We start from the raw sequence: 15,524 nt of genomic DNA, 5'->3' as shown, positions 1-15,524 counted from the left end.
GTTCTCCCCGTTAGCGAGTTTTACCTCTGTTAGGCACGCCAACGAGAAAGAAACTTAGCTATTTTAAATCCCACTAAGAAAATTTTCGATTTTTATCCTTTTCTTAGAAATCAAATATCTATTTACCTCGATAAATTACACTTAAATGAATGAGTAAATACAACAACGACAACAACAACATTCAATAAAAATATCACAATTTTTATACACTTTTAACCGTGCTACTTGGAACGAATTATATCCAAATTAGGATATAATAAATAAATATTACACCTATGCATCTATGTATTAAATCCTCTTAACAAAGATACATTATTGACTTGTTTAAATGACAAGGTTATTACTTGAAAGGTAATAAACGTCACGATGCTACGTAATACCAGCATAATTTTGATAACTTACTCGAGATAGTAGGAAAAAGAATATATATATAATATATAAAGACGTTACGTTAAATTCTTTAACAATTAAATAGACTTCCTATAAAGTGATCGAGAATCGAAATCGAGTTCATATATTTTTTCTACAATCGTGTTTTCAAAGAGACTGACACTAGCGAATTAGTAAGTCTCTCGCGTGATAGCAATTAAAGTCCCTAAAGACGAACAGAACAGAAGAGATTCTCACTCTTTGGTTCCCATGGTTTGGACTAGCTCTCGAAGAAAGAGAATTAAAAAAAAAAAGAAAAAAGAAAGATGCTACACAGAGAAACGTTCAGTACAAAGTGGAAAGAAGAAAGAGAAAGAGGTCCATTGGCGTTACCCTCCCCCTTGTTCCTCTCCCTCTGTTTCCCTCACTCCTTCTTTCTTTCCCTCTCTCTCTCCTTCTCCCAACAACACGTGGGGTACAAGAGGAATTCTTTCTTGTGATCCAGGGTCGTGAGAGCAGCAAAGAAAAAAGAAGACGATGAAAGCAAAAAAGAAAGATGAAAGAAAAAAATAAAGAAAGAAAGAAAGAAAGGAAGGAAGGAAGGAAGAAAGAAAGAAAGAAAGAAAGACAGAAAGAAAGAGCGGAGGCTGCGGAAGAAGAAGATAGCACGGAGGGCAATATTTACGAGAAGGGTTGGGTTCTGCGAGTTTCAGCTACAAGACGTAATTGTACCGCCAGGTACAATCTGATTTATTGGCTTATTACCGAAGCCGAGCAAGGAGAACTCAGGGGCACGTGGTATATGGGCTTCTTCTTCTTCTTCTTCTTTTTCTCTCTCTCTTTTTCTTTCTCTCTTTCGCTCTCTCCTCTCTTTCTCTTTTTTTAACCGATATAATTTTTCTCTTCGTAAACTTAGCAACCATAAGTAAAATATTAAAAAGACTTATTCATCGTATTTTGTTACACCAAAAAAAAAAAAAAAATAACCACAAGATTACTTTCTTTCTGTGTTTTTTCTTTATTCATGAATTTTCCAATCGAATCATTCATCGTGATAAAGCTTAATGCAAAAAGTCTTTTGTAAAAATCGAGTTAACATCATCATAGTTAATTCGTTTGTTTTATAAACCTACGAAATGTAATATTATGAAACTTCCTGACAGTTTTTTATTGATAAAGATAAACCATAAAAAATTTGATGATGGAACTAAGTAAGTACTTAGTACTTTTGTAAAACGTCATGACGCTTTCTTTAAGAGAAGAAAAAAAAAGAACTTCTCTATACGCGTAAACTTGACACAACGAACAAAAATACTATGCAATTTTATACACTACTTTACTTCTTAAAGATAACCCATGATAATTTGTATTGTATATACGAGATCCAATATAAAAAGTGAGAGAGCATAAGTTTCTGTTCGTAACAAAAGAAGAAATGGCGGCACGAGTGGCAAAATGGTTTCCTTCGAAAATGATTCGAGTCATGCGAGACTTTACGTTCGAATGACGTGCTGTAAGTGACAGGTGTATCATTCGAGAGAAAGAGAAAGAGAGAAAGAAAGAGAGAAAGAGAAAGAAAAAGAGAAAGAGGGAGAGAGAGAGAGAGAGAGAGAGAGAGAGCACGAAATTCTATCAATTTTGTCATTCTCGGTAGAAGGTAGAAAGGGTCTCAAAGCGAGTTTATTATTCTTGACAGTCGGTAGGCGCCATTACTGCAATAATACACCAATGGCTCCGTTTGTTACGAGCAGTCGTGGTGGTTGTCTCTGGTCGAATACCGAGTGTCGTATTATACATCGACAGGATAAAAGCTAAAGGAAGAAGAGAAAGACAGTTGTTTTTTTTTCTTTCCTTCTTTCTTTCTTTTTTCCTTTGTCTTGTTATTTTTTTTCTTTCGAACGGTAGCAAGCAATGAATATGAATATTGCATGTTTCAAGACGATACGCCATAAACGTTCTCGATTATTGCCATAATAATTATCGTGAAAAATTACTAGTCTTTCGTGTGATATTAAATAACGTTACTATATAGATTATTATTATAATTCGTTGTAGCAAACGCATTAATGATGCAATACGAATCATTACGATTGCTAGTTAGTACATATTTCTCGCATGATCTATACGAGAATTACGAGTCGATATTATGCAATACGAAAATGATAGTCAATGATCATGTTTTATGATTGATTAGTGCTGTTACAAAAGTGACATCATCGGAATTATACGATTCTATTGTTTTCTATTATTCAGTAAAAATTTATATCTAAGGTCAATCGAGATCTTTTCAGTTTTGTCATATCTGATTTAATCACGAAGAAAAAAAAAAAAAGAAAAAGAAAAATTCGAAGCATTCTTTTAACAACTTCCAAGTTAGTCGATAAATCAACATTGTTTTATACCATTCGATTAAAATTCATCCCTTTAGTCAATTAAAAGGTCTTCTAATTTTGTCGTTTCGATCTCGATAAATTTTTTATATTATCTATCTATCTCTGATTTAATTAAGAAATAAATTCTTGGTAGATATCTTATGGGTTCGTCTTTGGAGGAATTTGGAGTTAGGTAATAAATCATGGAGGAAGGGAATTTAGAGAAGAGTAGAAAAAAAAAGGATTGAATCGAAAAACGCAAGAGAATGCATTCTGCCAATAGATTTACGAGGCTATCCGTCTTCCTGGCGAGCATTTCGCGCAACGTGCTCGCGATAAAAGCAGGTCTAGCTATATATACACATACATTCGTATACATATACATACATACATAGATACATACATAGATACATACATATATACATACATATATATATATATACATACATATGTATGTATGTACGTAATATAGAAGAAGGCACGTATATATAAATACATACATACATATATATATATACAGATAGATATATACATACTACTATATATACGATCGTAGATGAACGGTACGTTATTATAACTCACGGGACATAATTGTTTCCAAGGAACCGACTTACATGGCGAAGACTTTGCCATGGGAACGTCGAGGTGTTAGGAGCCATTTCTACAGGACGTTTCAACGATAGTGCCGGTAGTCACGAGCCTCCACAGAAAGATTCTAATCTCTCAGCGAATACAAAATGTCTGCATAGTCCTTTTTCTTCGGAAGAATCGACCGTGCGAAAATTCTTAACTAAAATCCCACAAACGTTCTTTCATTTTATTTCAATTATTATTCTCGTGTAATATTCACATTGCGTAATACAATTATTTTGTTTGTTTTCGAAAGATATTAACCAAATGGACTAATAAAAAATTTTGGTTAAATATTATCTTTTTTCCTTGTTTTTTTTTTTTTTTCAAATAAAACAGCAAGTTGTTACGTATTTAATCAAATAAAGTTAGATAATTGTGAGAAAGATCAACGTGTATCCTTATTAATTAGGATTGTCTTGAAACACGTAATAAAGATTATGTAATGCAATAATTATGTTTGCTTTTTTACAGATATGAATAGGGCTTGGTCGATCAGATGAACTCATCAATAGTTTTTCTTAACAATCTCTCAAGATTATATAATGTAATTTTAAATAATAAGATATAGGTATTTAATGTTTTATCATGTTGTAATACAATAATTGTATTGATTTGTTTACTTCCCTTTTCTTCTTTTTTCCTTTTGTTTTTTTTTCTTTTCTTTTTTACAGATATCGTTTCGACAAGATTTCTTCGACCAAATGAAATCATCCAAATTTTTATCACGACGATTTTGTAATATCGTACAATGTAATTGAATATAAATAATCATTATATTAAAAACAATTAAATAAAGATAGATTACTACGAGAAAAAAATTAACGTTTTCTTATCTCATCCCAACCATAACTCTATCACCGTTAGTTCCCTTAATAAAAAAAAAAAAAAAAAAGAGAAAGAGAAAGAGAGAGAAATAAAAATAAGAAAAGAAAAAAGAAGAAAAAAGAGAAAAAAGAAAAGAAAAAAAATTTTAAACACGAACCCGGAACAACGGTAATCCTACTTTAATCTCGGCACGCCCATTATACGCGTCGGTCTACACATATATATATATATATATATATATATATATATATATATACACCTATTTATATATACACATACACAAACATACACATGTATATATCGAGTTTTCTCTACTTAGGATTACGTGGTCAGGCGTGTATATTAATAGTAATTAAAATTCGAGAAAAATTTATGCCAACTTTTTGCGTCCATAGCATTGGGAAAACGTTTCGTTACGCGATGATAGTCACGCAGTCATGCTAGTCACGGATCATCTTGTTTAATTACGCTAGCGATTTACCTTATGTCGATCTTTCGATCAACTAATGATAAATATAAAGATAAAGATCACGGATCTTGTCGCGAATGTCGATTAATGATAATCGTTCGTCGAGAAAATGTTAAAAGTTTCTTCTCTTTTTTTTCTCCTTTTTTTTTTTTCCTACAATCCTATGTTATTTATGTTAAATACTTTTTATTCGTTTTAAATTACTACATTCTTTGTGTATTATTGTAAATAACGGTTTGAATGCAACATTTGTTCATATGTATATATATGCATTTTTGTATTTTTTAAGTTTAATTTCGTTCAAAATCATGATAAATTTAATTGTGTTACTTCATATAAAAAATTGTTAATATTTCCCAAATGATGTAAGAGACAAACAAGCGTTATTTTTGAAAGGTTTAAAATTTGTTTATAAATTACATTTATGAAAAATTACATAGGGATATTATTTGTAAAATTTGCTTTTCAAATTTCACACTGACAGTATTAGTTTTGACTTAAGGTTTAAGAGATGTTCGAGCAATGGCGGTTCAAGTTCACGTTGCATTCAACCTATACGAGTGAATCTCGAAAGGGGCATGCCGACCACCATTTTGAAAGATAGCTCACGCTGCGGCCCGTGTTAAAGTACACCCACGCGAAGGTAGAAGGTAGAGAGGAGTCGTTGAGAAAAGCGAGGGCCCGACAACCACCCACGTTCGAATCCCATTGGTCGTACCACGTCCTCACCCATGGGATACCACACCACCCACGAGTCGAGAATTCATGTGGCTTACTGACGAGTTCATATAGGGTGTCTTATAAATATCATTTACTTCTTAAAGTATTTTACAATGGTTCTTTTCAAATCGTTTTAAAGAAATTTAATTCAACGTACGATTGATTATTAATGGTAACTTTTTATATAACATTTCATTACATTCAAATGTTGAACAATATTTGTGATTCTCATTAATTTTAAATGATGAATTAAAATATGGATAATTCATGGCCATTTATTTAACAAAATTTCCCTATTATCTGACATATTATATATATATATATATGTATATAATAGAACTTGTAATTATTATTGATGAAAATTTATTATAAAAAAAATGTCCCTCTCGTCGTCAGACAAACATAAATTATTCCAAAAACTAATTCGACAATTTTTCTCTTTGCGATAAGAATTTTAAATGATACGAATAACAAAATGACATATCAATCGCAATTACTGTCTCTTTTCTCTTTCTTGCAGACAAGTTCTATTATTCCGATGATCAATGAAAACAATTTTTGAACTGAATATTTATATTTAGATAATTATATTTAAGAGATTTTATAGAACGGATAGAAATCATCATGTTCTCAATACATTTGACTTAAAAGGAGTAAGGCGAGGTCGCTCGGCACGAGTTTGCGGCTTCCCCTTCGCCAGCACGCGGATTACGGTGGGCTAGGCCAGGGCTAGATTATCTCAGTGACGGTAAGTATAGGTTTAGATCGACGGCTCCGGCCATCTCGCGGCCGTACCAGCAGGAGCATTGCTTCCCCGAACACGTAAGACTCTCTCTCGAGGCATGCCAAGCCACGCGATAATTCAAGGAAACTTTATGCTCGCCTCGTGTAATGCCAGATACTTTTTTTCCTTTTCTTTTTTCTTTTTGTTTTTTTTTCTTTTTCCTTTTTTTACTTTTTCTTTTTCTTTTTTTCTACTTTTCGCCTGCAACAACGTCGATCCGTTCCACAACGTGATGCTAGGGTCTACAAAGAGAGAGAGAGAGAGAGAGAGAGAGAGAGAGAGAGAGAGAGAGAGGGAGAAATGGATTCAAGGTCAACCACTTTTCGAGACAGCTACGAAGATAGAGTACATCGAACAAGCTAAAGAAATCTTTGTGAAAATGTCTTCTCCTTACTTTCCCCTAAGATATTTCTTTCTTTCTTTCTTTCTTTTCTCTTTTTTCTTTTTTCTTCTTTTTTTCTTCCTCCTCCTCCTCCTCCTTCTTCTACTCCGAATTTTTTTTGTCGTTTCTTCTTTTTTTTTATATATAAATATCGTCCATCTAATTAACTTTCATAATTTGTACTACGTTTATCCCGAAGCTTGTTAGCGAACGACCAAAAGAAACTCGTCTCTTGTCGAGAAAACGTACAATGTGTCTACGTATTACACGTGTAATAGACTATCTTGATCTCACTGAATAATAAAGCAATTTGTTCGACATGGAAAGTAACGATCGTTAAATATAATTTCAAGGGATTAGATTTAAAGGTACGATTGCTTATCTTACGTTAATCCGACACGAGTGAGCCGATTGATGATGACCGGTTAAATATTAAAATAGTAAAAAATCTTCCAAAGGATTTGTTAAGAAAGTAAGACAATTTGGAAAAAGCCGTGATTATGTTTGCTCGAATTTATTGTAAAAAAAAAGAAACAAAAAGAAAAAAAAAATTACAAGAAAACTGACCCATGGTAAAATCTAATATAAGTGATTACGTTTTTAAGGTACATACGATTGCTAATTTCAATTCGACATGAGGTGAGTACCGATGATCGAATTAGATTGAAATAAAAGTAGAAAAAGAAATGTCGAACGAGATAAGTGAAGCAGGAAAAAAGAAAAGGATTAAAAAAAAAAAAAAGGTGAAAAGAAAATAAAAGGAGGAAAGATCATTATCCTATCAACGCTAGAAAATTTGTGTATTTTTATTTTTTTTTATTTTTTATTCGCTCTTTCTCTCTCTCTCTCTCTCTCTCTCTCTCTCTCTCACACTCTTTCTTTTTTTCTCCTTTGCTCTGTCCTCTGATTATGGGCACGAGCAATATTTCAATTAGTTGTCAATTTAGTTGTCGACGCCCTGATGGACGCTCACGGATTATACGCGTACGGGGAATAATTAACAATAAATTATCTCTGGGAGCTATCATTACCGACCGGCTAATCGTAGCAAATTGACCGTTATATTATTAAGCAGCTTACGGACGTTAATTGCGCGCTCCGTGTGAATCGTCTCAAAGAAAGCGAGAGCGTGAAAATTGGAGTAAAAGAGATGGCGAGTAGTTTGTGAATGGAATAATTGACAGTTCAAGTATATATCGATATCAATAACTGGTCCATAATAGATCATCACGATGATCCATTAAATTTTTTATCCTTTCGCACCTTTTTATAATTTAATAGACGCATTTTAGAAACGAAACAATTGTGTATGTAGAACAAAATTTTACTTTTTAAGCGCGTACAAATATTAAAAAAAAACAAATAATAATTTCCATTTGGTAGATTCTATTATTACGTTATATCTAATAAATTTAATAAGTCATTCGTTGTATCGTGATTATGTAATGAATAAAATAGAATATTTGCATTCTAAAATGTTATATTAAAGAGATCGTACGAAAGAATTTGAATAATGTACTTGCGGGTAAAAGGGTTCAAGAGAACGTCGACAGAGGTCACCACATTACATTCTTTAGCATTCAAGCAACTTGACTTTCGCGATAGCAGTGAAGATGGCGTAGGATGTATCGCAACTCGATCTCGATCGATTATTTTTTTTTTAAATTTAATAGCGCGAAATGTAGCTTTTACATATCTCTCGGCCACATAAATGATCATTATAACGATATTACATTATGTAAATGAGAAGTTTATTACTTCTTTTATTTATTTTTCATTTTCTTTTTATTTTATTTGATAAAATTAAAATTGAAATATACGTTTATGCGTATATACATTTATTTAGACAGATTGATAATAATTTACGTTTAACTATAAAATGTAAATTTCTATTTCAATAAATCAACTTAAAAATTTCTATCTAACGAAACGTTTCAGACGAAGGAGACTCGTTTTGCGTGACCGCAAAACGCGATATGCGCGCGTATCGTCCGCGTACGCGATCACCTTCGCCATTACTTCAACGTAAGTGGTTCGTATTAAATCGAATGACTTAGCGCACTCTCAAACAACAACAACAATAACCGTACGTTGACAGTTAAAGTGTTTACTCTACGAACTCAAGAGATAAAGAGGAATGAAACGTTACATGAATTATTATACCGTTTTATTATTTCTTTTTTCTATTCTCTTTTTTTTTATTTTCCGTCAAATTTTTTCTTTAAAAATCCATATAAAAAAAAAAAAAAATGAAAAAGAAATAAACACGCAAAAGTATACGAAATAAAATTGTTTAAATAACGTTCCCATATTCGAATATATTTCGTTAAATCGATCACATTCGATTCCTGGCAATGCAAATTTCTGATCAAAGTGTGTTAGCCGCTCACGATCTCGTACAATCGCATATCCAAGCGAGTCGAAAGTGCGAAGCGTTTACACCGGTATTTGAACTTCGTTGATGACGGTAATCACGCTCGCTCGACGCTTCAATTGCACGTTTCGTCGAGTTTCTGCGCCTCGGTTACTTTACGATCGAGAGTAATCCACCATGGTGGTCAGGATCAAGTCCTTCGAATCCTCCTCATCGATATATAACACTTTTCCTATCCCTTTTCGATTCCTCTCTATACTTTCTATTTACAAAATTTCTACTTTTCGATAGATTTAATTTCACGAATGGTACACGAATATCATCGTTCATATCGTTCGAAAAATTCGATTAAAAAGCAAAAACAAGGAAGAAAAAGAAAAGAAATAAACTAAAGAAGAATTACAATCATAGAAATCCTTTTTTTCTCAGATCGAAAAATGATATTTTTACAAGAAAAAAAAAAAAAATAGAAAAACTGTGTACAATCGTTTCGAAAGGGTCAATGACAGATTAGGCGAGTTCGTAGCACTATAGTATCTTAGAAAACTCGAACGCATCTTCGTGTTATGTCGCGCAAATTCTAACGTTCTCCAACTACTGTGCGCCCACACGAGCATTACACGAAGAAGTGTTTCTACTATGCGGATGAGCTATTACGGCAAATTACTATTGTTACGACTTCCCACCGCACGTTACCGTAATCTTTTTGACGCACCGAGCGCCATGACGCTCTGGATTTCGAATGAGGGAAAATTTAAATAAGTTATTAGAATGTTCTTCCCGATTATGGGTAATTCAAACTGGATCAATCAAAAACGATCGAGATAATACGGATTAACGAAACTAGCACGCGAACGTTATTGTATCGCAAAAAGAAAATTTTCATATGTTAGGTGAAAAATTAAAATTTAGTTAAATCGTGTTCGCATTAAAAAAAAAAAAAAAAAAAAAAGAGAAGAAGAATCAAAATTACATAACCAAGCTGGTAATACAAATTATATCATTACAAATTATAAATTATACTACTATATAACTATATATTATAACTATATATTAACTGCAGTTCTTAGATCGAACAAAAGCGAAAAAAAAGATCGAGACTTAGCTATTCTTTTTTTCTTCCTTCTTAAAAAAAGAGAATGAAAGAAAAAAGGAAAAGAAAAAGAAAGAAGAAAGAATACACGTATACGAGTATGTAACTTAATAGTAACATGGCAGACATAAGAGAATGTTAAAAATTGAATTATACTTCGAACTAACTGCGCAAAAAAGCAACTCTCACGTCAGTAATGTTACACCGAAGGATGCCTGTGACTTAAACCATGGTATATGTATCTTACCATGGTTATATTACTCTTATATAGTACAGGAAGCACGAATCGAATGGTCGCGCCTCTTCGCGTTCACCGGTTCGACCGGAATCGAAGCTCCATCGAAGAGTCGAGAGAGAGTGGATCTTGCACGTATATATCTACGTAGGTTTACACGCACACAGATACACGTACACATATACACGTGCAAAGGCTGAGGCAAAGCCCAGCAGTCGGTAAATGCTTTGATGTGGCCGACGCCGCTACCTTCGCCACCCCGAATACCTTTATATCCATCTCTCTCTCCCTCTCTTTCTCTCTTTCCTTCTCTTTCTCTCTTACCCTCCCTCTTCTTTTCCTCACATTCGACCTGTCTCTCTCTCTCTCTCTCTCTCTCTCTCTCTCTCTCTTTCTCTCTCTCTTTCTCTTTCTCTTCTTCCACTTCTCTCTCTGTCTCTCTGTCTCTCTCTCTCTCTCTTTCTTTTTCGTCAAAAGGGTTACCAACGTGTATTCAAAATTTGTCTCTCCTCTCTTTTATCCATTTATTTATTCACTCGTTGAAACATTTTCTGTTTAGTTATATTTCTAAACAACTTTTTATGAAACGTTATCCCAACACACGCAAAAAACAAAATTTCTATTCTCTACTTACGCTGGGAAATTGATATATTAAACCATACGAGAGACACCTGGTCAGGTTCGTTAGAGATTAAGTAAAACTTTTTTTCTTTTCTTTTCTTTTCTTTTCTTTTCTTTTCCGTTGTTTTTATTCCTAACGACGCAAGCTGCCGGCAAAAGGTGACGTATAGGTAGTAATTTTTGCCCTTTGAAATGTTCTAATGATACCTAGAATACTTGCCTTTTTCTTTTTTTCTTTACCTGAAACGTTCCTAGTTCTTTATAGTACCATCCGAGCATTTCCGAATCCCGTTGAACATTATTGGCACCTGCAACAACAAAATATTGCAGTACAATAAGATATGTTCCAGTTTTTCTGAAAATAGAAAGTAGTTTAGTTATAATCAGTCGTATCGAAATAATTTCGAAGACATTCAAGAAAATATCTTCGATCTTCGCGATTAATTATACTCCACTAAAAAAAAAAAAAAAAAAGAATTGGATAATTCATTCAAGAAAAGATTTTTCACTTTACAAAATTAATTAAAATAGTACGTGAAAATTACACAAGAAAAAAATTGTAGGATCAATCGTTGTACTAATTATCGAAAAATAATAAATAAATAAATATCTAGGAGGTTATATAAAGAGGAAAAGAATTTTCCTTGAAAATGAAAAGACGAAGATTTAAGGAAATCCCTTTGACGTGAACACGTCGATCAAAGGAGCACGGTCGAGTGACGGAAGGCAAAATACACTGGGAGGATGCTCGACGTGGCCGGAATGTGGGACGCAGAAAAAGCGTCGGCGTCCTCCTACTGGTAGTAGGAACGATAGCACCAACGCAGACTCTTGCGTTCCTGCAGGATCAAGGAAGAGGAGTTGCCTCTGGGGCAGCACCTGTAACGCATAACCGTGCGTCCATCTGTCCAACCTTAGCCATCGGTGGGAAGGCAAAGACTCTTGTGGGCTTCTTGCAGTGCAATCAATCGAGCCGCGGCCGTTGCCAGCATTCAACCTCACCCTTCTTTCTATTTAACCTCTTTCTCTCTCTCTCTCTCTCTTTCTCTCTCTCTCTCTCTCTCTCTCTGTCTCTCTTCTATATTTTTTTATCTTGCTTTAAGAAAAAACAATGTCACTTCACTTTTCTAATGGAAGTGGTCTTTGAAGTTACTAAGACCACTTCCATTAGCGAGATCTTCGCTGAAGTTATAATCCTATTTTTCTTCGTATCTTCTTTACCTTCTTTTTCCTCTTTTAAAAATTATAGAATTTATTTCTTATAGAGACAGGATGCGTTTCATTGATTAAATAAATTCATTAATGATGTAATTATGAAATAATTATTGAAATATTGTACAAGCAGAGATCTAAGTCGAATTTTCTCTTCAGAAATTAATCGAATGTCATGTATAATATCTAATGGAAGGATCGTAGTATCGATTATTGAAAAAATTATTTGCAATATTTCCACGGATTAAATTCAGAGAGATCGAGAGAGAGAGAGAGAGAGAGAGAGAGAGAGAGAGAGAGAGGCAATACTTTTTGCAAACAATTTCTCTGAATTCTCTTTAACCGACAAGGTCGAAGGAGAGAAGGAACGTTTCGTTGGAACGTCTCCAAGTTCTCGCACGTCACCACATTGCATTCGTCCGAGAAGTTTTTAGCAAAGGACTTTCGGGTAATGACGTTTCGTAGCTCGTGGAAAAGAACGCTTACGTGTTCGGCTCGAATTATGAAGATCGTTACGCAAGCTTCTCTACGACAAAAACAACGGCCTTGAACGATTTCGCCGATCTCGAGGCACGTGAAAGCGAAATTCGATAAGACTGATTCGACTTTTGTCTTCTCGTCGAAACTTCTACTCGAAAGGTATGTCACACATATTCAAAAAGAAAAAAGATTAGAAATTTTATTCTGTTGAGGATTTTCTTTTTTTTTCGCGGGAGAAAAGGAAAATGGAAAAAGAAGAAAACAAATACGAGAAATCCAAGTTGGAGGGATTTACGAGCACGATGTGAAAAAGGTGAACCATGATGGAAAATTCGTAACGGTTGCAGGTAAAAATCTGCATAGTTAAGTACCTACCTTTTTCTTTCGACCCGTCTCACGAATTTCCCTGTTGAAGAATTTTGTCAGAGAAACAATGAAAAGAACGAACGGACGGTTAGCGAGAAGACGAACGGTCAGTGACAAGAACTGATGGCGGCGGGGAGGGTCCGCGTTGTCACGCTTTCCCCCCCGGCTTTCTAAAACATCCTTACTTTTTCTTCCTAGATTCTAAGAAATCGCTACATTGAAAAACAAATCCGTTCATAGAGGGAAAAAGTATTTGAAATTCTATTTATATTTTTTACGTTAATGAATATCGAATATACATTGAATGTTAATATCTCCACTGTTCTTTTTTTTTTCTTCTCTGTTAAATCAAAGAAATTATGATTTTGGGACGTGTTTAGGAAGAAGGAAAAAAGAAAAAGGAAAAGAATAAGATGAAAAAAACTTATAAGTTTCTAATAATTTTATAACGGACGAGGGCCGTATGTCGGAAAAAATCAAAAAAAAAAAAAAAAAAAAAAAGAAAAAGAGAGAACAAAGAAGAAAAAAAAGCAAAGAAGACTCTCCGATATCTCCTCAACTCCTTACAAGAGGTTAATTAACAGTAGCGAGATGGTAAAAGGGAGGACAATGGCGGCAGCCCTTTGAAATTTCGAACCCCCCGCGAGCTCGAGTTAATTTATTATTTTTTATATAACGCTATCCATCCTCACATTCTACTCCACACGTTATATCCATCAGTTCGTACACGGATGCTTCTCGGTTCCCCCATCAGTCATTCTTGCCAACGTCTTGGGATGGCTACAAAACATAGAAGAACTAAAACGAAAATGAAACGCGGACGCGAGATCGGAGGAAACAGGAAGTTAACCCCGTCGCAATTGCGTTTAATGATGAAACAAACCTTTTTTCGTCGATCTTTTTCTTGGTCCTTCTTTTTCTTTTCCTTCTCTTTTTTCCTCTTCGAACAAATGATAGTAGATACTAAACACGATTCGCAATCGAACGATATAACCCGATCGTTCAGCTTTCTTATTTGCATTTAAACGGGCCGCCACGGTTGACAAATGAGACCGATATTATCGGACAATCGATTGCAATGCTAAGGGGAATCGCTTTGCTTGCATCCGCCAAGCCGACGAATCTCTTAACTTGGCGATTCTGTTTCAGGAAAAGGCCTGAGAAGAAGAGAACAATCGGTCCAGCGACATGCCACTACAAGCGGGTCCCATGTTCTTCGGCATGCCACCTTGTTTATCTCTCTCTTTCTCTTTTCTCTTTCTCTCTCATTCTTTCTCTCTGTCTCCCTTTTACAATCTTCCTTCCTTTTTCTTTTCAACGTCCCACGTGATTCATGTCCTCGATCTATGTCTATGGGAAAGGAAGAAATTGTCGAACTTCTTCGACAATATTCGATACTGTTCTATCATATCCAATATATTTAGCATCCTTAATAATGTTAATAATCCTTAATAAAAGAAAAACAATTATTTTAATATCTATTATATCCTATCATAGACGAAATTCTTTTATTACCGATAATCCCAAAGTAATATTGCAGTTGTTGAGGAAATCCTATTTATTACACTTCGCTTGATATTTTTGAAGATGGGAAACCCCTTTGAGAGGGTTTGCGCCTCAACTCTGAGTAATAATAGCAGTATTGTCTTTTTATATGACAATATAAATATCTTATTTAAAATGATCAATAAGGGTAATAAATAAGGAAACAAAAAGCAAAAAAAGAAAAGAAAGAACAGAGGAAGTATGGACGAATGAAAAGTCGTTGATCCAAGTTTCGTCCGGTTTCAAGGTCGAGAGGTTTCTGAACCCCTTGGGAATCGAATCGGATAAGACACCAAGTCGGCGTATGTCACGGAGGAAACTCCTCAAAGGCAATTACAATATTTCCTACGTTGTGAAAGAGGATGGGCTTGGCTGACACTCTGACAGGCCGTAGTCAAATGTTCCACGCTTCCTTGCGTCGAGTCTCCATACAGAGAGAAAGAGATAGAGAGAGAAAGAAAGAGAGAGAGAAAGAAAGAGAGAGATAGATAGATAGATAGAGAGAAAGAGAGAGAGAGAGAAAGAGATAGAGAGAGGAGTCCACAAGCTCTATGTGTCCTTATGCACACGCCTGCTTCCCTAACAGTAATTCCTTTTATGCTTAGCAGCTCGCATACCGCTTAGAGAGACACACGTGTTGCAATTAAGGGACCTTTCACTTGTTTCACAGAACTACGTGGAAAAAAGTAAACAGGACGATGATTCCGCATTTTACTTTTGTATATATATATATATATATATATATATATATATATATATATATCACTTCGTGTTTCGATCAAGACGGATGAATATTTACTTCTTAGTTTTTACAATAATATGACCAAAGTATCGAATCATCAAAAAATTTGATCATGAAAGTGTATATATATGTATATATAGTATATATGCCAACGTGTACATAGTTCCATACTTAATTATAATATATTAAAAATGTATTAATTTTTTTTTTGTACATTTATTAAACGGAGACACTCGACTGATTCTAAGTAGGTGCTTATACATACATACATATATATATACTTTTTTATTTTCTTCGACTTA

General features: G+C 34.2%; 1 protein-coding gene across 1 annotated transcript in view; it reads right to left on the bottom strand.

Moving 5' to 3' along the window:
* LOC122635875 (cyclin-H) overlaps positions 1-15,524 on the bottom strand; it is a 66,624-nt gene that overhangs the window by 16,133 nt on the left and 34,967 nt on the right. The window contains exon 2 of the mRNA XM_043826566.1: positions 11,118-11,185. The gene's annotated coding sequence lies outside the window, so the exon portion shown is untranslated. The remainder of the gene's footprint in view (positions 1-11,117; positions 11,186-15,524) is intronic.

The sequence above is a fragment of the Vespula pensylvanica genome, chromosome 19 (genome assembly GCF_014466175.1).
Source record: "Vespula pensylvanica isolate Volc-1 chromosome 19, ASM1446617v1, whole genome shotgun sequence".
NCBI classification, from domain to species: Eukaryota; Metazoa; Arthropoda; class Insecta; order Hymenoptera; family Vespidae; genus Vespula; species Vespula pensylvanica.
The sequence above is the reverse complement of the archived record's forward strand: the minus strand, read 5'-3'. Positions and strand labels throughout refer to the sequence as shown.